The sequence below is a fragment of the Barbus barbus genome (genome assembly GCF_936440315.1).
Source record: "Barbus barbus genome assembly, chromosome: 6".
Taxonomy (NCBI): Eukaryota; Metazoa; Chordata; class Actinopteri; order Cypriniformes; family Cyprinidae; genus Barbus; species Barbus barbus.
The window spans coordinates 35,224,082-35,239,722 of NC_136734.1; the positions used below are offsets into that span (position 1 = coordinate 35,224,082).

General features: G+C 37.4%; 1 pseudogene across 1 annotated transcript; it reads left to right on the forward strand.

Moving 5' to 3' along the window:
• Positions 1 to 7,305: 7,305 nt before the first annotated feature.
• On the forward strand, positions 7,306 to 15,378 carry LOC306871011 (myosin-4-like; annotated as a pseudogene). Its single transcript has 32 exons — positions 7,306 to 7,512; positions 7,606 to 7,749; positions 7,831 to 7,987; positions 8,084 to 8,111; positions 8,286 to 8,397; positions 8,484 to 8,576; positions 8,697 to 8,760; positions 8,857 to 8,955; positions 9,061 to 9,164; positions 9,250 to 9,388; positions 9,535 to 9,653; positions 9,774 to 9,923; positions 10,008 to 10,178; positions 10,263 to 10,563; positions 10,686 to 10,756; positions 10,900 to 10,987; positions 11,094 to 11,211; positions 11,296 to 11,419; positions 11,523 to 11,659; positions 11,753 to 12,008; positions 12,090 to 12,332; positions 12,460 to 12,636; positions 12,724 to 12,869; positions 12,954 to 13,044; positions 13,122 to 13,511; positions 13,589 to 13,715; positions 13,912 to 14,030; positions 14,115 to 14,311; positions 14,393 to 14,576; positions 14,684 to 14,849; positions 14,957 to 15,081; positions 15,186 to 15,378. The product of its transcript is annotated as a myosin-4-like (transcript).
• Positions 15,379 to 15,641: the final 263 nt, after the last annotated feature.

Genomic DNA, 15,641 nt, shown 5'->3' on the forward strand with positions numbered 1-15,641 from the left:
CTATTTTAACCTGAAATACTGAATTAATTTAATAATAATTGTAAAAAATGTATAATTTTTTTTTTATTATTTCCAGTGGCAAAAAATGGATATTAATTACTGCATAAATATTAATTATTACCACAAAACCCTCTCAAAATGCAAAATAAAAAAATATTATTAAACAAAAATGAATTGGAATGATTTTACGGAAAAATACGTTACGTTATAGGTGTCCGGTAACTTTTGACCGTGAAGAGCACAAGAGCAATGTTGGGGGTAACTACAAGTAAAGCGAGTTACGTAATCAGATTACTTTTTTCAAGTAACTAGTAAAGTAATGCGTTACTTTTTAATTTACAAGAGAATATCTGAATTACTTTTTCAAATAAGTAACACAAGTTACTTTTTTCCCCATTTATTGATTGACAGCTCTCCTGTCTCCATGTTGAGAGAAATCAGAAGATGTTACTGTAGTTCTAAAATAAATATGAATATGCATTAATTCATCTCTTGCAAAAAAATAGATTAATTATTCCTCAAAATTAATAAAAATAATGCAACTCAGATTATGACGCAAGTCTGCAATAATTAAATGTTAAACAACACAAATATCCTTTATGTATTTAATCCCATTCTGTTAACCAATGTATTTGCTTCTGACCTTCGATGATCCAGTTCAACCATACTAATAAGCAACAATTACTCTAGACAAACATTTTTGCGTCTTTTTTTATTGCTGAAGTGTGTTGAAATTTCTTCTTCTGCATTCTACTGTACAGATGTAAATGTACTTTCCCTTCAGCCTGAACCTTATTCATTTCACTTTGATGTGAAAAGGCTTTTATATTTGCCAAAAATATAACTTTTTTATATTAAAAACAAACAAGCAAGCCCTGCCCAGATTTAAACTGTAACGCAAAAGTAACGTAACGCATTACTTTCCATAAAAAGTAACTAAGTAACGTAATTAGTCACTTTTTTAGGGAGTAACACAATATTATAATGCATTACTTTTAAAAGTAACTTTCCCCAACACACACTCCAAAATGAGGGTTAAATGAAAAAAGTAATCGGACTGCTTTACTGTGACTGGGTGTGTTTATCCATAATAAATTATCATAAATTCAGTATCTCTGACACTTGCTTAGTGCAAAAGAGAAGTCAAACAAAGATTACCATAAAATGTTCTGTAATAAAAATGAAATAAAATGGGCAAAAAATTACAGTATGATTGGTAGGAACCAAGTTAAAATTTGTCATTTTAAGAAGGATGTCAAGAAACTTTTGAGAGTGACACACATACACGCACACACACATGCACGCATGTGTGTGTGTGTGTGTATTTAATTTTTAATTTTTAATCATTTAATTAATATTTTTTTACCGTGTATGAACCCAAACAGTTGAATGTTCAATATCTTTAGAATGTTATTTTGCTGTAGCATTTGAGTTTTCTGTGAGACAGAAGCTGTGTCCGAAATTAAGTACTATTAAAATACTATCAACAAAAATAAACTCACATAAGCACGTTCTTAATTTCATGTTTTGTAGTAAGCCTATCTTTAAACTCTCCCGAGCAGCGTTTTTGCACTCATATAAGATGACAATGGTCATAAAGCGCCCTCAGGCGACCGTTAATTTGACATCAGAATGAATATGCTACCAACAAACATTTTTAAATATACACCAAATTATAATCATTTATGTAAATTAAACAGCATCTCTCATTCAAACTCGCTCGCTCCCGCTCTCTCTTCTAGCTCATCGGTTCTCCGCATTGGATTGTGGGAAATAGTGCTTCAGCGAGAGTACATCGGTTGTACACTCAAAATCAGAATGCACTGTGGGTAAAAAGTAGTAAACGAATGTAGGGAATGAAGTCCTTCACTCAGAATTCGGACAGCACTACAAAATGGCTGACACCCGATATAGTGCACGATATAGTGGATAGGGAGCGGTTTCGGACACAGCGATAGACTTGAATCTTGACAAGCAAGTAAATTCAGTTGTTAGATTTAGTTTTTTCCTTTTTGTTTGCTGACCAAAGTTAAGCCTTTCATTTGTCCCAAGCCTTTGAATGGGCGATTCATGCATTAGTGTTAAACAGTCCTTCCAGTGATCTTAGATCAGGGACACAAGAACTTTCACCTATGCCACAGTTCAGACTAAAACAAAGAGGTCATTGTGCCTTTGCTATCGCGGGTCCTAAACTATGGAATAGTCTGCCATTTTGTATTAGATGTACTCATTCGCTACCAGTTTCCAAGTCATTGTTGAAAACATACTTTCTTCATATTTTTAATTCAGGAAATATATATTTCCTATTTTAAACCTACCTTTTCTCTTTGTTTTATTTGTGTTTTTATTGTTTATTTATCATTATATGATGCTTTGTAAAGCACATTGGTCAACCATGACTGCATAAATGGTGCTATATAAATCAATTTTGACTTTGCAGTTTTTGTATTCTTCTTCTTATATTACTGAAATAGCCAAACCCATTATTTAGAAGGGTGTGTCCTATTTCTGGCCAAAATGTATATTTTCTAGGCATGCATGCAAAACATTTTGCTCCTGAAACAATGCAATTTTTAAGGCCAATTCACACCGCACCAAATCATGTCGACAGATGGCAACACACAGGTTCATCATGTTTCTCTGATTAGTGTCCTGTCGGCATCTGTAAGCCTATATGGCCTATATGCATACAGCTGAACCTATCCACTTCCAAAAAAGCATGTTTTAATATAGTTTTTTTACTTCACCATTATTAACAAATTTACAAATGTTAAAAGTGATAGTTCACCCAGAAATGAAAATGTCATTAATTACTCGCCCTCATGCCATTCCAAACCGAAAAACCTTTGTTCATCTTCTGAACACAAATTAAGATATTTTTGATGAAATCTGAGAGCTTTCTGACCCTCCATAGACAGCAATGTAAGTCTCTATAGCAGTAAGAATATTGTTGTGGTACTCTCAATGATAGCAGAGGACAGTGACGCAGAAGTGAAGAATTGTTGGATAAAGTCGTTATTTTTGCTTTGTTTGTGCACAAAAAGGATTCTTGTAGCTTCATAAAATTACAGTTGAACCACTGATGTCACATGGACTATTTTAATGCTGTTCTTGCTATGTTTCTGGGCCTGGGAACATTTCAGTTACATTGCTGTCTATGGAGGGCCAGAAAGCTCTCGGATTTAATCAAAAATACATTAATTTGTGTTGCGGTGTACAGAGCTGTTTTTGACAAGGTAAAAATTGTTGTTTTACACTACCATTGAGAAATTATAAACAAAATATGTTATAGACTTGTCATTAAGAGCCTAAAGAATCACTTCATCTTTAAGCTCTATTTATATACCAGACAGACAGACAGACAGAAAGTTCACTGAGTTCAGCTGAAGAATCATGATCTTTCCTAGCAATGGCAGAACCCAGTCAGATCAGAAAGGGGCTGTGGAAAGAGTGTGTTTTAATCTGTTACAAGGTTATGATAGCAAGACTAGTATTTCAGGTGTTCTTACTACTGAAATTGATGCAAACATCAGCTATTTGATCAATGACTCGTGACATGATTAAACCGATTACACATGATTGTTGTATTATTCCATGCAAATCATACCTAAACTTTGCTACTTTCTTCCTCAGGATCACTTTCTGATTGGTCATATGCTAACGAGTTTTCAACAATGTACAAGAAGTACCAAGGCATTCTTTCAAATATCAGGAATAGAGAACACAAACATGAGTGTATCCCTGTATGTGTTTTCCAAGCGCATGGTTTTGCTATGTGGTAGATGAAGTGAAAGGCATTTTCCCCCCACCCTCCCTGTCTAGCACTTACCTCATGGATCATAAAACGGTCTGTGTCAGTTTCTAGCAGCTGAAGTTTAAATTGGAATGAACTATATACATCTTTTAAATCTTCTTTTATGGCTAAAACTCTAAAAGATAATGTACTGGTACCCTTGCAACATCAGGCCATTTTACCATCATGCAAGCCTTTACCATCACATAAGTCGAGTGTCCCCTGAATAGTCCTACTGTGATGATAACATTTCTTTTGCATTTATACCTGTCCAGACAGGCATTTGATGCTTGTTGATGCTACTGTATTAAAAAAAACTGTTCTGTATATATAAAACCCTTGATATTGTAATTACGATTATTAATTTAGAATTTATATTCAAATACATATTTTGTGCCTGTCCCGTTATATTGCGAGTTAAAGCCTTGCAGTTCAGTGCAAAATCACTGAGGGTCCATATGTTGTTGACTTGCATTGCAAAAGTTTAGCGCAAGATCGTTTGAATCCAGAATAATTCCACATTAGTGCTGATGCTTTTCACTATGATCAGGTGATTATTTTGTGTTACTTTCATAACCAAAGGAAGTGAAACGCATAACGTGTGGACCATACACCTTAAAAACCTATAATGATTGTTGTTACTTATAGACTTTGGATCGCTATTTTATTCATGCAATGTTTTATGACTTGTAGCTTCTTTTTTTTCAGGTCAATGAGACTGCACCTGTTTTTTTAGATTAGGCAGGAGAAAGGCTTTTTTCACTTGCTCTCTGAACCTAAATGGAATTTCTTACAACAGCTGACTATTTTCTGAAAGTCTGCTCTGCTCTCCTGCAACAGATTTTACTCTCACTAGATTTAGTTTTGTGGTTTGGCCAAAACCAGGACTCAGTGTTCAAGAAACACAAGCATGTTTGTGTTTAGCATTAGGGTTTATGGTGATCATATATTGAGCAGTAAATGATTGTTGTACTTTGTTGTACATTCGAGGATGATGAAATGTGTTGCATGCTGTAATAATTGCTGGTGTGACAACATTGATTTCAACACATCCTTTAAGTTCCATAGTGCATAATTAATTTGTGCATCATCAGCAATGTGAAGGCTTTCTCAGGCCAGTGATAATCACTGTATTTATGAAGGAACCGGCAGGTGGATTTCTGTTGCATCTGTCACTTGTTTGTTAAAAAAAGATTTTGTTAGATATTTTTAAAAGATAAAGGTTCAGATTTGATGTAATTAATTTTTTTTTACTCCAGCAGTGTGTTTGTACATAGTCAGGACCACATATATTTGGACACAGGCACAATTTTTTATTACTTTAGCTGTTGATCAAAACATATTGCAACTTGTGGTGGATATATCACATATATCACTAGTGGTATATGTGATATATTTACTATAAAAAGTGCAGATTATTTAACCAAATTCGCACTTTGGGTCTACTTTGCCTCTACTTTGCCTCTTCCTCATTTCCCAAGACAAAGAAGAGTGAATCTTTTCAATTTAAGCAATTTTCACCCCACCTTCCTAGTTTCTTGTATTACCATATGACACTGTCTTTTGGAATTTGAGGAAGGACATAATGTTTTACTGAAAGACATGTAGAAATTTTGGGATGACTAATTGCATAATAGTTTTTCATATTAACTTAAAATTTATTTAAAAAAAATAGACTGCTTTGTAGATTATATGACAACTGTCTGCTAATCACATATGTCGTGGCCTAATGGTTAGAGAGTTGGACTCGTGATCCAAAGGTTGCGGGTTCGAGTCTCCGGCCGGCAGGAATTGTAGGTGGGGGGAGTGAATGTCCAGCGCTCTCTCCACCCTCAATACCACGACTGAGGTGCCCTTGAGCAAGGCACCGAACCCCCAACTGCTCCCCGGGCGCTGCAGCATAAAATGGCTGCCCACTGCTCCGGGTGTGTGTTCACGGTGTGTGTGTGTTCACTGCTGTGTGTGTGCACGCGTGATGGGTTAAATGCAGAGCACGAATTCCGAGTATGGGTCACCATACTTGGCTGAATGTCACTTCACTTCACTTCACTAATGAATTTTAAAGATGCTTAACATTAAAATCTAGAAACACTGCAGTAAACAGCAATAAAATATAAACACTGCAGTGTTCATGACAAACAAATGAATGAAACACTGAATCTTTCCCCTGGACTAGTCAAGTAATATAGTTTACCCATCCCAATCATATAAAGGATCAGTTTGCATTAGGTATTAATAGACACATCAGTACTGGCAGTGAACTCTCATCATATTTTTTATTTTTTTTGAGAGAGAGATTGGGTAACCGTCGGTCAATCATTACTTATACAGGCTTGTACATCTGTTATTAGGTGTTCTTGAGTTACAAAGAATGAGATGTCAAATAATTTCATTTCCCAATAAAGATAATTAAAATCAATCACAGTCCTATGCAGAAAGGAAATTATTTTTTCTTGAAAGTCCATTAAAATGAAAGAGTATAAATGTAAATATGTAAACAGATATATAAAATTATGTAAATGTAAAACTATTATATGATAATTCCTGTGAAAGATAACTATGATATTTAAATCTATCATGTAATTTAATCCAAATGTGAACATCTTTTTGAAGTAATGTGTTGTCAAATGTATGTGATAACTATAACTGTGTAAAAGGCTGTTATATATGTTGATGACAGAGACTATATGTAGCTTCTCCAAAGCTTATCCATATATAGCTTCTGCTTAGTGTGCAAACTGACCTCAATATAAGTGTGGACGAGAGCATGACCAGTCTTAGAGGAGACTAGAGGAGTTCCAACTTGTGGTAAGAAGCTGAAGTACTTTGCATTTGATGTTGCTTATGTGCGTGACCTAAACCAGTTGATACGACAGAAGATAAAGTCTTTGATAAGATATTATTTTAAAGTAAAATAAACATTGATATTACATTCACATTTACATCTATGACTAAATATAGTTTATGTTTAAATGAATTTCTTGGCAGGGCTGTGAAAATTTCATCTGGTCTCAAGGAGAAGGAAGGTAGGTGGTAGCAATACATTGTGTTACTGCATTACAAATTTGGTTGATAAGTGGGTCTTTTGTCAAATCCATGTAGACTGCTTATTGTAGATGTGCTGCTATTTTTGATAAATGAGATTTCACACATGTCCAAGGGCAGATTTTAAGTGGGACTAGGGACACATTTTACACATAGTGTATGTACACATTGGTACACATAAATAAAAGAGAGACCAACAATTCTGTTTAATTTGTGTTTATGCAGTTTGTTTATGAATTAAAGTCTATCAGCAAATTGCATCTTGTGCTGCAGACCTAATCAGGCACACCATCAATTTAAGGACTAATGTGTTCACTTTTTTATTATTTTAATAGGCTTCTTCACTTTTTAATAGTCTATAAATCTATAAAGACCTGACCAACATGAGACCCTCTGTGAATTCTTTACGTGTTTACTTCATCACCAATAGTTTATTTTTTTTCTCTAAATTTTAGTAAGCCGCCACCATGAGTACGGACGCAGAGATGGCCATTTATGGCAAGGCTGCCATTTTCCTCCGTAAGCCTGAGAAGGAGAGAATCGAGGCTCAGAGCAAACCATTTGATGCCAAGGCTGCCTGCTATGTGATTGATCCTAAAGAGCTGTACGTCAAGGGAACAATCAAGAGCAAAGACGGTGGAAAAGTCACTGTTGTTGTGAATGACACTAAGCAGGTGAATTTTCAACATTTAGACTAGATACCCAGTACAAAAATGTATCACATATTTAATTTATTTTCTGCTATATTTAATGGATCAAATTAATAGGAGGTAGTTGCTAAAGAGGAAGACGTCCATCCAATGAATCCTCCCAAGTTTGACAAGATTGAGGACATGGCCATGATGACCCATCTCAATGAACCCTCTGTGCTGTATAACCTCAAAGAGCGTTATGCCGCCTGGATGATCTACGTAAGTTCTGAAGCAAAGTAAAACAGCATTTTAGTTCATTATGTCAGTGTTGTTGCAATCTGACTTCTCTGCTCATTTCAGACCTACTCTGGGCTGTTCTGCGCTACTGTGAACCCCTACAAGTGGCTCCCAGTGTATGATGCAGAAGTGGTGGCTGCCTACAGAGGCAAAAAGCGTATGGAGGCCCCACCCCACATCTTTTCTGTCTCTGACAACGCCTATCAGTTCATGCTGACTGGTAAGACCTTACAGAAGTTAATTCTATAGATTTAGTTAAATGTTGCTGTATATAAAAGAAAGATTTACCAGAAATTGTACACATTGTAATCAACAGATAGAGAAAACCAGTCTGTCCTGATTACGTAAGTATTTTCAATTAATTGACTATGGCAACAGATGCAAGTTTAAAGTAGATATGGCAAATATAAATATATGGAGATATATACAAAATAGAATAAAAATATAATGTATACTTCTGTCTTCTGAAAAGTGTATATATTTTATCAGTGTTTGTCTTCTCATCTTTAATAAACCAGTGGAGAATCGGGTGCTGGAAAGACTGTGAACACTAAACGTGTCATCCAGTACTTTGCCACAGTTGCAGTTCATGGTGACAAGAAGAAAGAGCAGACTGCCGGCAAAATGCAGGTATGAGACTATGTAAAAATATATGTATACTTGGATAATAATAATAATAATAATAATAATAATAATATACCCTTCAACCAATGCAGGGCTCTCTTGAGGATCAGATCATTGCTGCCAACCCTCTGCTTGAGGCTTATGGAAATGCCAAGACTGTGAGAAATGACAACTCCTCTCGTTTTGTAAGTTCACCACTTTTTATTTACAGTACATTTCATTAGTTGTGTTGGATTTTTCCATACTAATATTACTATAAAACTATTATCATTACTATTATTCATGTGTCGTTTTGTTTAAAACAGGGTAAATTCATCAGAATTCACTTTGGCACAACAGGAAAACTGGCCAGTGCTGACATTGAGACATGTAGGTCAACATGATTTAATTTAATTTATGCATCCTACATTTGTCTTTGTCTGTCACTCTTCAGATGATTGTGACTCAAGTATATTCTCTCAACAGATTTGCTGGAGAAGTCTAGAGTCACGTTCCAGCTTCCAGATGAGAGAGGCTACCACATCTTTTACCAGATGATGACCAACCATAAGCCTGAGCTGATTGGTAGATGGACATATTTCATTCTATGTTTTGATGCCAGATAATATAAATAAATACTAAGACAATACCAGATAATACTCTTTCATGAATGCTCTGTGTATATTACAGAAATGACGCTCATCACCACCAACCCCTATGACTTCCCCATGTGCAGTATGGGTCAGATCACAGTGGCAAGCATTGATGATAAAGAGGAGCTGGTTGCTACTGATGTGAGTCAATGCTGTTTTTGTTTTATTAATGTATTCTATATAAATATGGCTGATCATAGAGTTCATTCTTCTCTGTAATTTCCAGACTGCTATTGACATTCTGGGCTTCACTGCTGAGGAGAAGATGGGCATCTACAAGTTCACTGGAGCTGTGCTCCATCATGGAAACATGAAGTTCAAGCAGAAGCAGCGTGAGGAGCAGGCTGAGCCTGATGGCACAGAGGGTGAGACTAAGTAGTTCTAATATGTGTGAGCACATGCAATGTTTTGATTGAGAGAATCAAAAGCACTGATTCTTTCTATTTTCATGAAGGGGAAAAAAATTCCAGTCAAGAAATGTATTGATATTTTGTACCCTTTCAAATTGCAGATGCTGACAAAATTGCCTACCTTCTGGGTTTGAACTCTGCTGATATGCTGAAGGCTTTGTGCTACCCCAGAGTCAAGGTCGGAAATGAGTTTGTGACCAAAGGCCAGACTGTGCCACAGGTATGTAGTAACATATTTCCAGCAATTCCTTGTGTTCAGCTTGAAAATCATGATTGAATCTGACTAATTATTGCAAAATCAAAAAATTTTAATAAAATATCCCCTTTATTCTACTTACAGGTTTACAACTCTGTTAGCGCCTTGTCCAAATCTATCTATGAGAGGATGTTCTTGTGGATGGTCGTTCGTATCAACCAGATGTTGGACACAAAACAACAAAGAAATTTCTTCATTGGTGTGCTGGATATTGCTGGCTTTGAGATCTTTGATGTAAGAATCTTTTATGTTTATCTCTCTTTATGGCAAATTGAGTTACATTCAGCAGTCAGTAAATGGTCCTGTTTCTTTCTCAAGTTCAATAGCATGGAGCAGCTGTGCATCAACTTCACTAACGAGAAACTGCAACAGTTTTTCAACCACCACATGTTTGTCCTGGAACAAGAGGAGTACAAGAAGGAGGGCATTGTTTGGGAATTCATTGACTTCGGCATGGACTTGGCTGCTTGCATTGAGCTCATTGAGAAGGTTTTTACTGGTTTATGAACTTAATTTCCATTCTCCGTTTTGAAAAGTATACATTTTTAATAATAAATATTCTTTTATAAACAGCCCATGGGTATCTTCTCCATCCTTGAAGAGGAGTGCATGTTCCCCAAGGCTACAGACACTTCCTTCAAGAACAAGCTGTATGATCAGCATCTTGGCAAGTGCAATGCTTTCCAGAAACCAAAGCCTGCCAAAGGCAAAGCTGAGGCCCACTTCTCTCTGGTCCACTACGCTGGAACTGTGGACTACAACATTTCTGGCTGGTTGGACAAGAACAAGGATCCACTGAATGAGTCTGTTCTGCAGCTTTACCAGAAGTCTTCTGTCAAACTGCTAGCTACTCTCTACCCACCTGTTGTTGAGGGTAATGAAAAAACCTGAAGTGTTAATTTAATTGTGTTAATTTAATTAACCAAACATTGATTTAATGTTGCACTTTCTTCTGGTTATTACATTGTGTCTACCTTTGTCTTTTCATTTTCTTAGAGACCGGTGGTGGCAAGAAGGGAGGCAAGAAGAAGGGTGGTTCCATGCAGACTGTATCTTCTCAGTTTAGAGTATGTTTTTGAGACCAAATGTGAATAATGTTGCACTGTGTGACTGTGTCTCAGCTTGCTTGACTCTAAGTCAGAGAAAAATATATATATAAACAACTGAGAGAATGTGACTAAGAAAGCTGTAACAATTCATGATTAAACAGGAGAACTTGGGAAAGCTCATGACCAACTTGAGGAGCACTCACCCTCACTTTGTGCGTTGCCTGATTCCCAATGAGTCCAAGACTCCAGGTAAAGTTATAAAGGGCTTACAGATATTTTGACATTAACAAAAGTAATATATATAATAATGATGATGTCAATTTACCAAGCTCATAATCTAAACTGTTCTTTATAGGTCTCATGGAGAACCACCTGGTTATCCACCAGCTGAGGTGTAACGGTGTGCTGGAGGGCATCAGAATCTGCAGAAAGGGCTTCCCCAGCAGAATCCTCTATGGTGACTTCAAGCAGAGGTAAATGGGACCACATGAAATCACCATTTTCTGTATGAGGCTTTTAATTAGAGGATATGAAGCATTTTGATTGATCTTCAACAGATACAAGGTGCTGAATGCCAGTGTAATCCCAGAGGGACAGTTCATTGACAACAAGAAGGCTTCTGAGAAACTCCTGGGATCCATTGACGTTGATCACGACCAGTACAGATTTGGACACACAAAGGTTCATATTCTACTTTACAGCATTTAAAACATTTAGTGATCATGATCTATTGTTTATGCTCATTCTGTTTAAATCAATATCTTTTGATTTGTTGTGAATTCAGGTGTTCTTCAAAGCTGGTCTTCTGGGTACTCTTGAGGAGATGCGTGATGAGAAACTGGCTGCTCTGGTAACAATGACTCAGGCTCTTTGCCGCGGTTACTTGATGAGGAGGGAGTTTGTGAAGATGATGGAGAGGAGGTGAGGAATGTTATGAATAAAGATAATATCAATAATACCTGTGTCAATTATAAATAATGATAATTATGGCATTTAATAATTAATTATTCTTAGGGAGTCCATTTACACCATCCAATACAACATTCGCTCATTCATGAATGTCAAACACTGGCCATGGATGAAGGTTTACTACAAGATTAAGCCTCTGCTGAAGAGTGCTGAGACTGAGAAGGAGTTGGCAAACATGAAAGAGGATTATACAAAATGCAAAGAAGATCTTGCCAAGGCTGAAGCCAAAAAGAAGGAGCTTGAAGAGAAGATGGTAGCACTTCTGCAAGAGAAAAATGATCTGCAGCTGCAAGTAGCATCTGTGAGTTTGAATTAACTGAATTTTGGCTCCATTAAAATTAACAGTATGGTTTCCAGTGATAGTGATATATTTTCTAAACAGGAATCTGAGAATCTCTCAGATGCTGAGGAGAGGTGTGAGGGTCTAATCAAGAGCAAAATACAGCTTGAAGCTAAACTCAAAGAGACAACTGAAAGACTGGAGGATGAGGAAGAGATCAATGCTGAACTGACAGCCAAGAAGAGGAAACTGGAGGATGAGTGCTCTGAGCTGAAGAAAGACATCGATGACCTGGAGCTCACCTTGGCTAAAGTGGAAAAGGAGAAACATGCCACTGAGAATAAGGTTGGGGATTATGTTGGTTTAAGTTTAGATTAATCTCTGTTTTATATGATGATGTAAAATATGTATTGTAAAAAAAAAAAAAAAAAAAGCTAATTCCAAACAAAAAAAAAATAAAAAAATCACACAGGTCAAGAACTTGACGGAGGAAATGGCAGCTCAGGATGAGAGCATTGCCAAGCTTACAAAGGAGAAGAAAGCCCTCCAAGAGGCACATCAGCAGACCCTGGATGATCTCCAGGCAGAGGAAGACAAAGTCAACACCCTGACCAAATCCAAGACAAAACTTGAGCAGCAAGTTGATGATGTGAGTTACTAACCAAACATGTCAGTAATTAATTAAATTAACTGTCTTTTTTACCCTTAAAATATTTTCTATATCACTGTCCAATAGCTTGAGGGTTCCCTTGAACAAGAGAAGAAGCTCCGCATGGACCTGGAGAGAGCCAAGAGAAAGCTTGAAGGAGACCTGAAATTAGCCCAAGAGTCCATCATGGACCTGGAAAATGACAAACAGCAATCTGAGGAGAAAATTAAAAAGTAATTAAAACATAATCTTTTAATGAAAACTTTTTTAAATATGTTATTGTTTAAAAAAAACTCCTCATTATTGAACACCCACAGGAAAGACTTTGAAACAAGCCAGCTGCTCAGCAAGATTGAAGATGAACAATCTCTGGGTGCTCAACTCCAGAAGAAGATCAAGGAGCTTCAGGTATGAAATTGAGAGATTGAGAGATTTTGATCAAATCCAGATCACTAAAAATTCTGATTAAATACTTGCCACTGTAGGCTCGCATTGAGGAACTGGAGGAAGAGATTGAGGCTGAGCGTGCTGCTCGCGCCAAGGTTGAGAAGCAGAGAGCTGATCTCTCCAGGGAACTTGAGGAGATCAGTGAGAGGCTTGAGGAGGCTGGAGGAGCCACTGCTGCTCAGATTGAGATGAATAAAAAGCGTGAAGCTGAATTCCAGAAGCTGCGTCGTGATCTTGAAGAGTCCACCCTCCAGCATGAAGCTACAGCTGCTGCCCTCCGTAAGAAGCAGGCAGACACTGTGGCCGAGCTGGGAGAGCAAATTGACAACCTCCAGCGTGTCAAGCAGAAGCTTGAGAAAGAGAAGAGTGAATACAAAATGGAGATTGATGATCTCTCCAGCAACATGGAGACTGTTTCCAAAGCAAAGGTTGGGAATTTTATGCCTATAGAATATAGAACATGTCTCGATGTATTTAAAACCTTTAATGATTTTTGTATTTTTAGGCCAATCTTGAGAAAATGTCCCGCACACTCGAGGACCAACTTAGTGAAATAAAGTCTAAGAATGACGAGAACCTTCGCCAGATAAATGACCTTAGTGCTCAAAGAGCAAGACTTCAAACTGAAAATGGTAACCAAAAACAATCACGAAGAAATTAATAGTACTTCAATAGTAATTGAGTATGGTGTAACATTATTCAGTGCTGAATGTCTGACAAAGCCTTATTAGAGAAAACATACAGTTAAATTTTTTTTATATGTTTTTTTATATATTAACTGTTGGAGACATTAATGCAATCTGACACAGTGAGTTTAAATTTACACAGGTGAGTTTGGTCGTCAGCTAGAGGAGAAGGAGGCTTTGGTTTCTCAGCTCACCAGAGGCAAACAAGCTTTCACTCAGCAAACTGAAGAGCTTAAGAGGCAGATTGAAGAGGAGGTTAAGGTAATATAGCATAGTCAAAACAAACACATAATTTTACTATGCTACTAAGCAATAAAGCTAATATTATGAGACTTTGTTTCCTAGGCTAAGAACGCACTGGCTCATGCTGTGCAATCAGCCCGTCATGACTGCGACCTGCTCCGTGAGCAGTTTGAGGAAGAGCAGGAGGCAAAGGCTGAGCTGCAGCGGGGAATGTCAAAGGCCAACAGTGAAGTTGCTCAGTGGAGAACCAAATATGAAACTGATGCCATCCAGCGCACAGAGGAGCTTGAAGAGGCCAAGTATGAACATCACAAAAGCTGATTACTATTTGTTCATATGGAAAAAGGCTTTCGTGTTAAAACTTTACAAATTCATTGAAGGAAGAAGCTGGCTCAGCGCCTGCAGGAGGCAGAGGAACAAATTGAGGCTGTAAATTCCAAATGTGCATCTCTGGAGAAGACCAAACAGAGACTCCAGGGTGAGGTGGAGGACCTCATGATTGATGTGGAGAGAGCCAATGCTTTGGCTGCCAACCTTGACAAGAAGCAGAGGAACTTTGACAAGGTAAAAAAAAAAATCATTATATGATATTCTCTTCCTAAATTATGGCTGAAATGGGCTTTGTTGAAGATGTTCTAAATAAACTTGACCTTGAAATATCTTCACCAAAGGTCCTGGCAGAATGGAAGCAGAAATATGAGGAAGGTCAGGCAGAGCTGGAAGGTGCCCAGAAAGAGGCTCGTTCACTCAGCACTGAGCTGTTCAAGATGAAGAACTCTTATGAGGAGAGTATGGATCAGCTGGAGACCCTCAAGAGAGAAAACAAGAATCTGCAGCGTAAGAATGACATTACTAAGTTGATTATTTAAATCTGTTTTACAGTGTTAAATCTGTAGTGATTCACAGTATATTTGTTGATTAATATTTTAATATTTAACTTGTAGAGGAGATTTCAGATCTGACAGAGCAGTTAGGTGAGACTGGTAAGAGCATCCATGAGCTGGAAAAGGCCAAGAAGACAGTGGAGACTGAGAAGTCTGAGATTCAGACTGCCCTGGAGGAAGCTGAAGTGAGTATCCTGAGATTGAGATGTAATTCTTGCTAGAAGCATTATATTGTGTTGTTAATGCATATTTTCAATCTGGAATGTAAATGTTTTTTTTTTTTTCATAGGGCACCCTGGAGCATGAGGAGTCCAAGATTCTCCGTGTCCAGCTTGAGCTAAACCAGGTCAAGGGTGAGATTGACAGGAAGCTTGCAGAGAAGGATGAGGAAATGGAGCAGATCAAGAGGAACAGCCAGAGAATCATTGAATCCATGCAGAGCACTCTGGACTCTGAGGTCAGGAGCAGGAATGATGCCCTGAGAATCAAGAAGAAGATGGAGGGAGACCTTAATGAGATGGAGATTCAGCTGAGCCATGCCAATCGCCAAGCTTCTGAGGCCCAGAAACAGCTCAGGAACGTTCAGGGACAACTCAAGGTATGTGGCTTCTCTTTGGATTTGGGGTGCATAAATATGTTTGTATAATCAAAGCTATGTCAAGTGAAAGGCAAACAGAAAGCACATCAAAAGCTTACTGTAATGCTATTGTTATGTTCAGGATGCCCAGTTGCACCTTGATGATGC